This window comes from Dendropsophus ebraccatus, chromosome 3, assembly GCF_027789765.1.
Source record: "Dendropsophus ebraccatus isolate aDenEbr1 chromosome 3, aDenEbr1.pat, whole genome shotgun sequence".
Classification (NCBI taxonomy): Eukaryota; Metazoa; Chordata; class Amphibia; order Anura; family Hylidae; genus Dendropsophus; species Dendropsophus ebraccatus.
The window spans coordinates 38,255,675-38,268,389 of NC_091456.1; the positions used below are offsets into that span (position 1 = coordinate 38,255,675).

General features: G+C 45.7%; 1 protein-coding gene across 2 annotated transcripts in view; it reads right to left on the reverse strand.

The window, feature by feature from the left end:
* Positions 1 to 3,827, reverse strand: part of GAL3ST1 (galactose-3-O-sulfotransferase 1) — a 73,065-nt gene extending 69,238 nt beyond the window's left edge. For both annotated transcript variants that reach the window (XM_069961479.1, XM_069961480.1), the window contains exon 1: positions 3,426 to 3,827. The gene's annotated coding sequence lies outside the window, so the exon portion shown is untranslated. The remainder of the gene's footprint in view (positions 1 to 3,425) is intronic.
* Between the last annotated feature and the right edge of the window lie 8,888 nt (positions 3,828 to 12,715).

Below are 12,715 nucleotides of genomic sequence, written 5' to 3' on the forward strand. Positions count from 1 at the left end.
CTACCCCCCTCAAAAACACACCAGATTTACTGGCAAGTCTGAACAGGAGGTGGGAGACTTAAAAAAATAAAAGCAAAAAAAAAAGTTGTTTTCTTCCACCTGCTCCCTGGTGCTGCCCCCCTGGAAGGTGCTGCCCTAGGCACCGGACCACGGGTGCCTAGTGGTAAATACGGCCCTGTATACTGCTGCAGGGCAAGGGATCCTGCTGCTGGGGCTGAAGAGGAAGGCTGGAGATGTGACAGGCTGCACACAGACGGCAACGTCCCCTCCAGTGTGTGCTTTGCGCTGCTGCTGCCGGGCGGCTCACTTCTCCTAGCTTCTCTGGAAGCTGCACGGTGAGCCCTGCCCCCCCTCTCCCGCACATACAGTTGCGGTCAGGTATGGGTCAGCACCTCCCTGCTTCACTGGCCACCGCACTCTGTCCCGCACAGGAATTCTCGGAGCCCCGTTATGTTTTGTCAGTCCTGGAAGCAGCCGTGTGTGACGCTCTGCCCGGGACACAGATATATGTGCTACACCGACACTGAGTGACAGGGGCCGAGGATTCCTGTGCGGGAGAGAGAGAGCGGTGCCCGGTGGAGGAAGGAGGTGCCGACCCCATACCTGACCTCTGCAGCCACTGAGTGACTGGGGGTAGATAGGAGATAGATAGACGATAGATAGATAGATAGATAGATAGATAGATAGATAGATAGATAGATAGATAGATAGATATTCTTCAAGGAATCGCCCACAGCACTCCAATAACGGTGAAATCAAACGTGATTTATTTCAGTTCATGGTGATACAGCGCAGCAATAACAGCCCATAGCAATGTTTCAACGACCACTGTCGTCTTTTTCAAGCATTCAAGTTGAGACCAGGGACCGTATTAAAATAGTATAGTAAAATCCACAGCACTCCTTAATGCAATTCAAGGTGCGATTTATTGAAAAAGCAAGTGCAGCATACAGACGCAACGTTTCAGCAGCTATTCGCCGCCATTTTCAAGCTTGAATAGCTGCTGAAATGTTGCGTTGCTGCATGCTGCGGTGGAACGCATAAGATGCGCATGCGTATGTATAGCCAATGACTATCACTGATGTCAGTTATGACGACAAAACAGGAATCAATATCCCAGCAAATAAGGACAATTATTATTGTCCTTATTTGCTGGGATATTGTCTGTCTATCTCCTGTCTGTCTGTCTATCTCCTCACTGTCTGTCTCCTGTCTGTCTGTCTATCTCCTGTCTGTCTGTCTGTCTATCTCCTGTCTGTCTATCTCCTGTCTGTCTATCTCCTGTCTGTCTGTCTCCTGTCTGTCTGTCTATCTCCTGTCTGTCTGTCTCCTGTCTGTCTGTCTGTCTCCTGTCTGTCTATCTCCTGTCTGTCTGTCTATCTCTTGTCTGTCTATCTCCTGTCTGTCTGTCTGTCTGTCTATCTCCTGTCTGTCTGTCTCCTGTCTCTGTCTGTCTGTCTATCTCCTGTCTGTCTGTCTCCTGTCTGTCTGTCTATCTCCTGTCTGTCTCCTGTCTGCCTGTCTATCTATCTCCTGTCTGTCTGTCTGTCTGTCTCCTGTCTGTCTGTCTATCTCCTGTCTGTCTGTCTATCTCCTGTCTGTCTGTCTGTCTGTCTGTCTATCTCCTGTCTGTCTGTCTATATCTATCTATCTATCTAAATCACGGGAAAATAGTAGCAGCACTTCAAGAGAGGTAGAAGTCGGGTGCCAGCGGATCCAAGTCGAGACCAGGGACCGTATTAAAATAGTATAGAAAAATCCACAGCACTCCTTAATGCAATTCAAGGTGTGATTTATTAAAAAAGCAAGTGCAGCATACAGACGCAACGTTTCAGCAGCTATTCGCCACCATTTTCAAGCTTGAATAGCTGCTGAAACGTTGCGTCTGTATGCTGCACTTGCTTTTTCAATAAATCGCATTAAGGAGTGCTGTGGATTTTCCTATACTATCTATCTGTCTCCTATCTGTCTATACATACACACACACAAAATATATATATATATATATATATATATATATATATATATATATACACACACACTGTATATATAGATAGATACATAGATAGATAAAGCAAACAATATAGGCAGCACACTAAACGAACTGTGGAGGCCAGCAGTCGAATACCAAGTCAGCTAGTAAAAAATACTCTGCAGCACTCTGATGGTAATACAAATGTGAATTTATGCCATATAACAATGTGCAGCAAACGTCAACATATACAATGTTTCGTCGTCTCCTACACCATTTTCAAGTGGCATTTGAAAATGGTGTAGGAGACGCCAAAACGTTGTGTATTACTTGTGAAGTTTGCTGAACATTGTTATATGGAATAAATGTGTGTGTGTGTGTGTGTGTGTGTGTGTGGTGTGGGGTCCTGCATTTGCTTTGTGTGTGTGCGTGTGTGGTGGGGTCCTGCATTTGCTGTGTGTTTGTGGTGGGGTCCTGCATTTGGTGTGTGTGTGTGTGGTGGGGTCCTGCATTTGCTGTGTGTGTGTGTGGTGGGGTTCTGCATTTGCTGTGTGTGTGTGTGTGTGTGTGTGTGTGAGTGTGTGGTGGGATCCTGCATTTGCTGTGTGTGTGTGTGTGGGGGGGGTCCTGCATTTGCTGTGTGTGTGTGTGTGTGGTGGGGTCCTGCATTTGCTATGTGTGTGTCTGTGTGTGTGTGGTGGGGTTCTGCATTTGCTGTGTGTGTGTGTGTGTGTGTGTGTGAGTGTGTGGTGGGATCCTGCATTTGCTGTGTGTGTGTGTGGGGGGGGGGGGTCCTGCATTTGCTGTGTGTGTGTGTGTGTGGTGGGGTCCTGCATTTGCTGTGTGTGTGTGTGTGTGGTGGGGTCCTGCATTTGCTGTGTATGTGTGTGTGTGTGGGGGGGGGGGGGGTCCTGCATTTGCTGTGTGTGTGTGTGTGTGTGTGTGTGTGTGTGTGTGTGTGGTGGGGTCCTGCATTTGCTGTGTGTGTGTGTGTGTGGTGGGGTCCTGCATTTGCTGTGTGTGTGTGTGTGGTGGGGTCCTGCATTTGCTGTGTGTGTGTGTGTGGTGGGGTTCTGCATTTGCTGTGTGTGTGTGTGTGTGTGTGTGTGTGTGTGTGTGAGTGTGTGGTGGGATCCTGCATTTGCTGTGTGTGTGTGGGGGGGGGGGGGGTCCTGCATTTGCTGTGTGTGTGTGTGTGTGTGTGTGGTGGGGTCCTGCATTTGCTGTGTGTGTGTGTGGTGGGGTCCTGCATTTGCTGTGTGTGTGTGTGTGTGTGTGTGTGTGGTGGGGTCCTGCATTTGCTGTGTGTGTGTGTGGTGGGGTCCTGCATTTGCTGTGTGTGTGTGTGTGTGTGTGTGTGGTGGGGTCCTGCATTTGCTGTGTGTGTGTGTGGTGGGGTCCTGCATTTGCTGTGTGTGTGTGTGGTGGGGTCCTGCATTTGCTGTGCACTCACCTCGGGCGCAGTCGCAGCTCGCTATGTCGCAGAGAGGTGGCGGTCCGTCCTGTCGTCAGATGTCGCACTGTCCCATTACTTCAGAGAGCTGACACAGCCCGGACCTGGGGAGCCATAGTGATCCCGAGCATCGTCCTGCACCGCGCCCCCTCTCCTCTCTGTCACACCTGCCTGTCTCCTCACACCTGCCTGTCTCCTCACACCTCACTCCGGTCCTGTCACAGCTACTTTCTTCCTGACTAATGTATAATTAATAACTCTGGTCCCCTCCACCCCCCTCATGGCCGCCGTCTCCTCCCCTCTTCTCCCTCAGTACAGAGAGTCCATTCAGCGTCCGGGGAGAACAAGGCTCCTCTTATCTGCGGACAGAACAAATAGCCGCCTCACAGCCCCGATCTGGGGGTCTCCGTGTCACGGGGAGGGGGGCTGCAGGTGGGTGTCACTAGACTAGACTGTCACTGGCATCTTCACACTGCTCACCAGCTCTTCCTCTGAGGTATAGAGAAAGGCGAGAAAGTTTTGTGAACAAGAATAGGGAATAAATAGTAATTCTGTAGCTCACCCTGCTATATTATGTATGCTGCTTACACTACTCATCTGATACTAAGATATACTGGCAGATGCTAAAATCCCTTTAAATGCTGTTTCCATTCCAGTACATTTAACCCCTTATGTTCACACTGAGTAAAATCAGCAAAATTCCATGTCAATTCTTTGCACATAGAGCGGCGGGAGCGGAGGCACACAAGCCCTCCCATAGAGATACTGCGGAGGCAGGCGCAGCTCGCCGCCGCGGAATTCTGACAATTTTACTCAGTGTGAACATACTCTTAAGGACCAGGTTTTTGCCCTTTTGTATTTTTCTTCCTGGTGTTTAAAAGGAAAAAGCGTTCACGTTTTTTAACCGACAGACCCATATGGGCCCTTATATTTTGTGACACCAATTGTACTTTGCAATGACAGACCTAATTTTACTATAAAATATGCTAAAATATATATATATATATATATATATATATATACATACAGTGGTACCTTGGTTTAAGAGTAACTTGGTTTAAGAGCGTTTTGATTTAAGAGCTCACAGTTTTTCAAAATTGTGACTTGGTTTAAGAGCATTGCTTTGGTTTAAGAGCTCCCTGTACTGGGTGGGAGGGGGACTGGAGGAGGGACATGGCCTGCATAGCGGGGCCTACAGAAATGTACTGTGACCCAGGAAGTCTCCCTCACCTTCCAAATCATAGCAGATCCACTTCAGGCTGGGGCTTACATCAGAGGACAGGACTGTGGGGGTAATCTCTTCATAGCTGTAACCCCTCTCTCCCCCAGAAAGAGAGTGCTGCATGTATGTGCCCTGCTCATTCCTTCATGCTCTCTGCAGTCTCTGTCCGCCCTTGTGTTTCCCATCCTCTCCATTACTGTACAGTAACTTATAATATCACATATTCTGCTGTTTCTGAATGTTTGTTTCATCTGTTTTACATGTTATTCAGAATAAGAAATCATTATTTCTGGGGTGTGAAACCAATTGTCTGCATTTCTATAATTTGTTATGGGAAAATTTGCTTTGGGTTAAGAGTGGATTTGGATTACAAGCACGGCCCCGGAACGAATTATGCTCGTAATCCAAGGCACCACTGTATATAAATATATGTGGGGTGTCATCTTTAGGTCTTTTACCCTTTGGTAAAACTATTATGTATGTTCCTCAAGTCAGTAAGATTGCAGTAGGCAATTTCTATAACTTCAATTTCATTTGACTGCTTTTAAAGGAAACCTGTCACCCTCCGTGTTGGGGTGAAGGCCACTAGAGCCCCGGATACTTACCCCATCTTGCCAAGTCCCGCTCCTGGAGCCAGTCCTGGGACGGAGAGACGGAGATATCCTTGTCGGAATCCCGACGCTCGCGTTGCATAGATAGGTCCATATTTTTTGCAATACTAATTGTACTTTGCAATGAGAGACCTAATTTTTCCATAAACTATTCTGCAAGACCGTAAAAAAAATTATTTGTGTGGTAAAATTGAAAAAATAAAGCAATTTTTTACATTTTTACTCCATTCACCCTATGGTAAAACTGACATGCTATGTATATTCCTCAAGTCAGTAACAATTACAATGATATGTAACTTATAGAACTTATATTTTATTTGACTGCTTTTAAAAAAGCAAAACCATATAAAAAAAACAAAAATGTGTTTAAAATTGCTCTATTACCATGTTTATAACGCTTTTATCCTTTGGTCTATAAGGCTGTGTGTGGTGTAATTTTTTTTGCGCCATCATCTGTACTTTCCATCAGTACCTTGCTTGCATATATAACATACAGAAAAACGTCAACACCATTTTTACTTAAGTCAATTGGAAACAAATTCTGCAATATGGCATATAACGACATACATTTTTACCATCTGTTTTTTTCCTTTGGAAACAGAGAAATGCAACAGCTCACCGCAATGGCAAGATACAGACCCAATATAGATATGAAAATCACTAAAAGCAGCCCCCCCCCCCCCCCCCCCTCCATAACTGCCCAAAAAATTTCCATAAAAATAATGAGGCTCTTGGTTACCATTTGCAAACAGTGTAAACCATCCCGCCATGATAAGGTGGCCTCATGCTGGGATGGACCCTACACTGTACTCTGGCCTCTCCATGGCATATAATATGCCTATGCTCTGAGCATGCAGGATCCATCCTGGGTGGGATGGTTGGAGTGCACCACCAAGTAGAGGAAAGCAGCCCCCCATATGGAAAACAGAAAAGAAGTTGGGGGCTGCTTTTACTGATTTTCATATCTGTATTGGGTCTGTATCTTGCCATTTTGGTGAGCTGGTGCATTTTTCTGTGTTTTTGTGTGTTTGCAATTTCAGCCATAGCAACGTGCTCCTGCCTAGTGTGAATGGTGTTCTAGGAGAGCTGACCAATTTTGTCTTTTTTGTTTTTCCATTGGGTGTCAGAGACAGATACCTCGGCATCATGTGTAAATTGGCTTCTGAGGTATCAATGCTTGGGCAGTCACAGTTCCCATTCATTTCAGCAACCTGAACAAGGTCACCAAGTAAATACAGTACATTTGGGTAATTTTCCAAGCGTATAAAAGTTTTGTCGCTGTGTAGCTTAACCCTTAGGCGACCCTGGACGTACCCATACGTCCAGGGCCGCCTACGTGTGTTCAGAGCGGGGCCACACGGCGGCTGCGCTGTGAATCGCAGCGGTCCCAGGGGCAGCATGTAGCCCGGGACCGCGGCTATTAGCGGGCACGGTCTGATCGCCGTGCCTGCTAATAAAGTAATCGGATGCAGCTGTCAAAGTTGACAGCTGCATCCGATTACTTGAATGCAGCCATTCCTGGTGTCTAGTGGGGTGGATCGCTCCTCTGGGTCGTTGTCCCTGAGGAGCGATCCACACATCCTGCTGCCACCGGGCTCAGCGCCGTTACGCCGCTGATCCCGGCTCGGCGCTCGATTGCTTCCGGCTGCAGCAGCCGGAAGCAATCAAGTGCCTATCTCATCGATCTATCCTGTATTAGTATACAGGATAGATCTCAATGAGAGATCAGAGTGCTTATACTAGAAGTCCCCCAGGGGGAATAACCCTCACCCCAGGGGGGCTTCTAGTATAAGTGTAATAAGTGCTATTAATAAAAAGCCCCCACCCCTAATAAAAGTTTGATTTACCCCCCTTTTCCCATGTTATAAATAATAATAAATAAATAAACATGTTTGTTATCGCCGCGTGCGTAATCGCCCGAACTATTAATTTATCACATTCATGATCTTGCACGGTAAACGGCATAAGAGCAAAAAAATCCCAAAGTGCAAAATTGCGCATTTATAGTCCCAACAAATCCAGAAAAATTGTAATAGAAAGCGATCAAAAAGTCGCATATGCGCAATCAAGGTACCAATAGAAAGAGCACATCATGGCGCAAAAAATGTCACACAGCCCCATAGACCAAAGAATAAAAGCGCTATAAGCCTGGGAATGGAGCGATTTTAAGGAACATATATTTGTTAACAATGGTTTGAATTTTTACAGGCCATCAGATAATATAAAAGTTATAGATGTTACATATCGTTGTAATCGTAACGACTTGAGGAACATATATAACAAGTACATTTTTCTATAGGACACATGGCGTAAAAATGAAGCCCCCTCCAAAGAAAAATAATTGCAGGTTTTTTTTCAATTTTACTGCGCATATAATTTTTTTCTGGTTTCGCAGCATATTTTATGGAAAAATTCTGCCTGTCATTGCGAAGTACAATTAGTGCCGCAAAAAATAAGGGTTCATGTGGGTCTGTAGGTGTAAAAATGCAAGTGCAATGGCCTTTTAAGCACAAGGAGGAAAAAAACAAAAACGCAAAAACGAAAGTTAGCACGGTCCTTAAGGGGTTAAAAACGATATACTATTTTATTAAAAGGGATACAAATATATATATATATATATATATATATATATATATATATATATATTTGTGTGTGTGTGTTGGTTCCTTAAGGGCCACCCACTATCACTCACCTCCTATCTTAGATTGGATCCAAAATATATATATATATATATATATATAGATAGATAGATAGATAGATAGATAGATAGAGGAAGGACACTGTCCAGCATGCTCTCTACAGCGGTCCAGTTGGGCCCTGGCTCCTGCTAAGTCCTCAGTCTCAGTGTGCAGTCTAGAAGCAGACCTAGGCACATGCAACCCGCAGTTTCTTCTCAAGTAACTCCACTCAACACTATGCATTGTTAAGCTTTCACTAGAGAGGACAAGTCAGGGATCATCCTAACCCACGTCGTGGACCCGGAGAGACACAGTGCAGGACAGTATCCACAAGTAAAGGAACTGATCGGGATAGAGCAAAGTTGCTATAAGCCTATGAACTCTATCTCCCAGCGCGGATGTAAGCAGGGAACACTCAGCATTCCGCTCATCCCAGGTAACAAGGTCTGGGGCTTGTGTCACCCTGTAGGACGGGTCACTCAACACTGGTAGGGCAGTTGGTGGTGCAATGACCAAAGAGTCAAAACACAGGCACAAGTATTATCTCTCTCTTCTCAAGTATTCTTCTATTTTTACCTCCGATTTTCCGGCAGAGCACAGTACTACTTGGGTTATGAATCTCATGACATCCTCCTCTCTACTCTTTTGATCCTCTTCCATACCTCTCAGCACGCAACCCAATCAGCACAACTGTACTACTCTCTCTATACTCTCACTACAGATCTGGATCCTCAAGCATCAAGTGTCTTATCAAGTGTAAAGTATTCTATCAATGCAAAGCTGTATGATCTGCTGCATACAAGCATCCTAAACCAGATTTTATTTATGATAAAGAGACTCTGTGATTCCTCGCCAAGCACCTACACAACACACACCCCCTTGGGTCCCTGTCTATGTGTGGCAGTGACTACTAATAGTGGGTCACTATTCCACTTCGGACCACCCAAGGGACCCTACAACAACCCGACAGGCTACTGACCACAGGGGAACAAGGTATAGCCGGCCCTTTAAAAAAAAAAAAGCAGGTTTGCCACCATACCTCTGTGCCCAACGGGCACTGGCGTCACAACATAACATCACTGGGCACGACAATATCTCGGCCAACCACAACCCCATTGATTGTTAGAGGATCACTTACTGCAAGAATCACTCAGTTTCGCTCTTCGCTCTTGGCTTGCTGCCTTTTCGCTCCAAGAGAGACTCGCTATTGAAAGTCTATAGAGACTGTCTCCTGCAGGAATACTGAGACCACAGCAAGGCGGGGAGTGAAGTGCACAACCAAGTGATTCTCCTGACTCAGTTTAATCATGCTTTTAGGACTTATCAAAAGTTCTTTCTTTAAATGACAGGCACACTAATATACTAATATGTGCTGGAATCACTCAAGGAATTCTGTACCTTTGTCTATTCCTGTGAGCACCAGTAACAGGAATTAGCGCAACTCGAGCATGCTGAAGTCCGATTGTTCGGCATTTGAATACCGGTGGCTGCAAAACTTGGCTGCCTAGAAAACATGGATACAGCCTATGGCTTTCCCGGAACCCCTTGGGATGCATCAAATTTCGTCAACAACCAGGAATCAAATTCTGAGCGATCGGACGTTAGCATGCTCGAATTGCGCTCATCTCTAGTCCGCAGTATTTATCTGGGCACCAGCATGTGTCTGTGTGTCTGCATACAGGTGAGGCAGGTAATCTGATCCTTTTCCTTTTTTTGTCATTCCCACTGACTTACAGGGTCTTTTCACACGTACAGACTCGCTGCGTAAAACTCGCACAGAACTCGCATCAAACCCGCATGAAATTAGCTGCGTTTTTTTGTGGTGTTGAACTCGCCTATGAAAATCATGTGAAAATCAAAACTTGCATGTAAAAATCGCACCAAACACGCAGCAAGAATACACATACATTGACTTGATAGCAATCAGTATCGCTGTGGATTTATGTGCGAGAAATACGCAGCGAGTCTGTACGTGTGAACACACATAAATCCACAGTGAGGGTAGCTTCACACATACCGTATCGCTGCGTTTTTAACGGTGCGTCTTTAACGCTGCGTTTTTTGGTGCGATATTACATGCGAGTTTTGTTTTTCACATGAAAACGCGCATGTAAAAAACGCAGCAAAAACGCACCGTTAAAAACGCAGCGATACGGTACGTGTGAAGCTACCCTGATACTGATTGCTATCAAGTCAATGTATGTGTATTCTTGCTGCGTGTTCGGTGCGATTTTTACATACGAGTTTTACGCAGCGAGTCTGTACGTGTAAACAGACCCTTAAGAGGAGTAGCAGAAGTAATTTATAATTAGCTGCTCCTTAACATTTTACTGTTCATATAAAGTTTAAAGTCCAAGTATTGAATTGTACCAAACCGTCTACAGACAGGACAGACTGTCACTTAGGTATTGATTCCACATATCTGTCTAAATCGAGTCAATAAATTCAGGTTGAAACAGAGAAACCAGATCACAGATTACGGTAACAAGCAGTGTTAGGCTATGTTCACACACAGTAAAACAAAAGAAAATAGAACTGTAAAATAGGTATAAAGCACAGTTGTGTTTGGAATCTAATGACAAGCTATGTTAAAGTCTATGAAAAACTGGACGCACATCATAAATATTTTTTCTACAATCTTTGCACAGACTGACCTTTTCATTTCAAATACAGCTGCGTTTTATCCATAGCAGGCTGTCTAGGTCTAGGCTGTCTAATACGGTCCCCTTATATGCCTCTCTAGGAGATCACTTTCTACTACAAGAACAAAGTTGCGCAAAAAATGTGTTAGGGCCCCCATAACCTAACCGTTTCTCCACCTTTCTGCCTTAAAGGCACACACATATGTACGCCCCGTTACATGTGTCCTGGCTTCTCCGGAGGGCCCTACAGCGGAGCACAGATGCCAGGGTCCACTAAAGGACTGTACTGCAGTCTGTGCAGGCCCCAGTGTGGGACTGGGGTACCTGTGGCCAACTAATAGAACAGATCATGGTGGGGCAGCCAAATAAAGAACCCATCAAAAGCGACATGCTGACCTGGTCCCATCCTGCACTGATGTACAGTATCTGTGACCACAACTCCCGGAATAACAATAACTACAACTCGCAGAATGCTTTACACTTATGAAGCTCTCAGAGAATGCTGGGAGTTGTAGTTTCCGAGGGGACAACCCCTTAAGTTGTCTATTCATTTGTACTACAACTCCCAGCATATTCTGAGGGCTGCAGTAAATGCTGGGAGTTGTAGTGTTTACAGCTGTTGTACTTGGAGGGTCCTGGGTGCATTGTACACTGGATGCTGTATGGGAGATCAGAATATATAGCTAAGAGTTTGGAAGTGACCACAGAACATCACTAATAAGGGATAGAACAGGTGGGCCCTTAATCACTGTTGGGGCACAGGTGGGATACATGTGCTGTATGTGGCTGCACAGGTGGGATACATGTGCTGTATGTGGCTGCGCAGGTGGGATACATGTGCTGTATGTGGCTGCGCAGGTGGGATACATGTACTGTATGTGGCTGCACAGGTGGGATACATGTACTGTTTGTGGCTGCACAGGTGGGATACATGTACTGTATGTGGCTGCACAGGTGGGATACATGTACTGTATGTGGCTGCACAGGTGGGATACATGTACTATATGTGGCTGCACAGGTGGGAGACATGTACTGTATGTGGCTGCACAGGTGGGAGACATGTACTGTATGTGGCTGCTTAGGGGGGAATGAAAGAGAAAAACAACCATGCTGCAGGGGGAAGGGGGCACAGTTATTGGCATATTAAGACAAACTTACAATCAAACATCAGCATCAGAGCGGGTGGTGGTCTCTGTGCTTTCTCTTACACAGTCCACCCTCTATCTTACAACTCCCAGCAGCGTGACAGACACACTGACAATAATCACTCACTGTCACAGCTGCTGCTGTTGCTCCTCTTAACAGTCCTTTTCCTGGCAGCCATAACCCTGCAGGATCCCTCCAGCCCCTGGCATCACACACTCTCTTCTCCTCTCCTCCTCACACAAGGGATGCCAGACAGTGGAGTACAGGAGGGGGTGTCAGCAGCTGCATGGTGCAGGAGGAGAGGTGGAGAGACTAGAACCAGTCCCAGCCAGGCACAGCATCCAGTCACTAAGTGGGCCCGCACTTCCCAGGTGCTGATACCGCCCGGGGGGCCCACTACAGACATGTGCCATGCTGAGCTGGCACTTTAGAGTCTGAGCCTGGCGGGCCCCTCTATTGGCCTGGGCCCCTGTGAAGATGAGCAGGCTGCACAAGTGATGTGTCCGCCTCTGATACACCAACATGGTGACTTTGTCAAGAGTGCTGGCATGTTTGGTGCATGTCATCTTATATACAAGCAAATATATCTATACCTAATTAAGTAGCATAGTAATAAAATTACCTGTGAGGTCCACTATGCCTTTCACATGGCTTGAGTCTCCGGCATGGCAACTGCGACCTTGTGCTATGGCGTACCTATGCTTCAACATCATTATCGCGATAGTTTGCAACATTATCTAGTAAGCTTGTCCAGAAGTAGCAGCACCATACGAAGTATCCTCTCTATCAAGAAATCAGTGCATGGGTGGTATATGATTCCCATTTAACAAACTTAATAAACTAAGAATAGTTGTTGCCCGAGTTGTATGTTTGAGTTCAAAGGCAAATCATGGTTGATGCTAATAGCATCATCCATAACGGCAACTGCCTTCGTGAAAAAGTAATAAATCTATATATTTGAGTCACAGTAGGTTCACAGTAAATTACAATG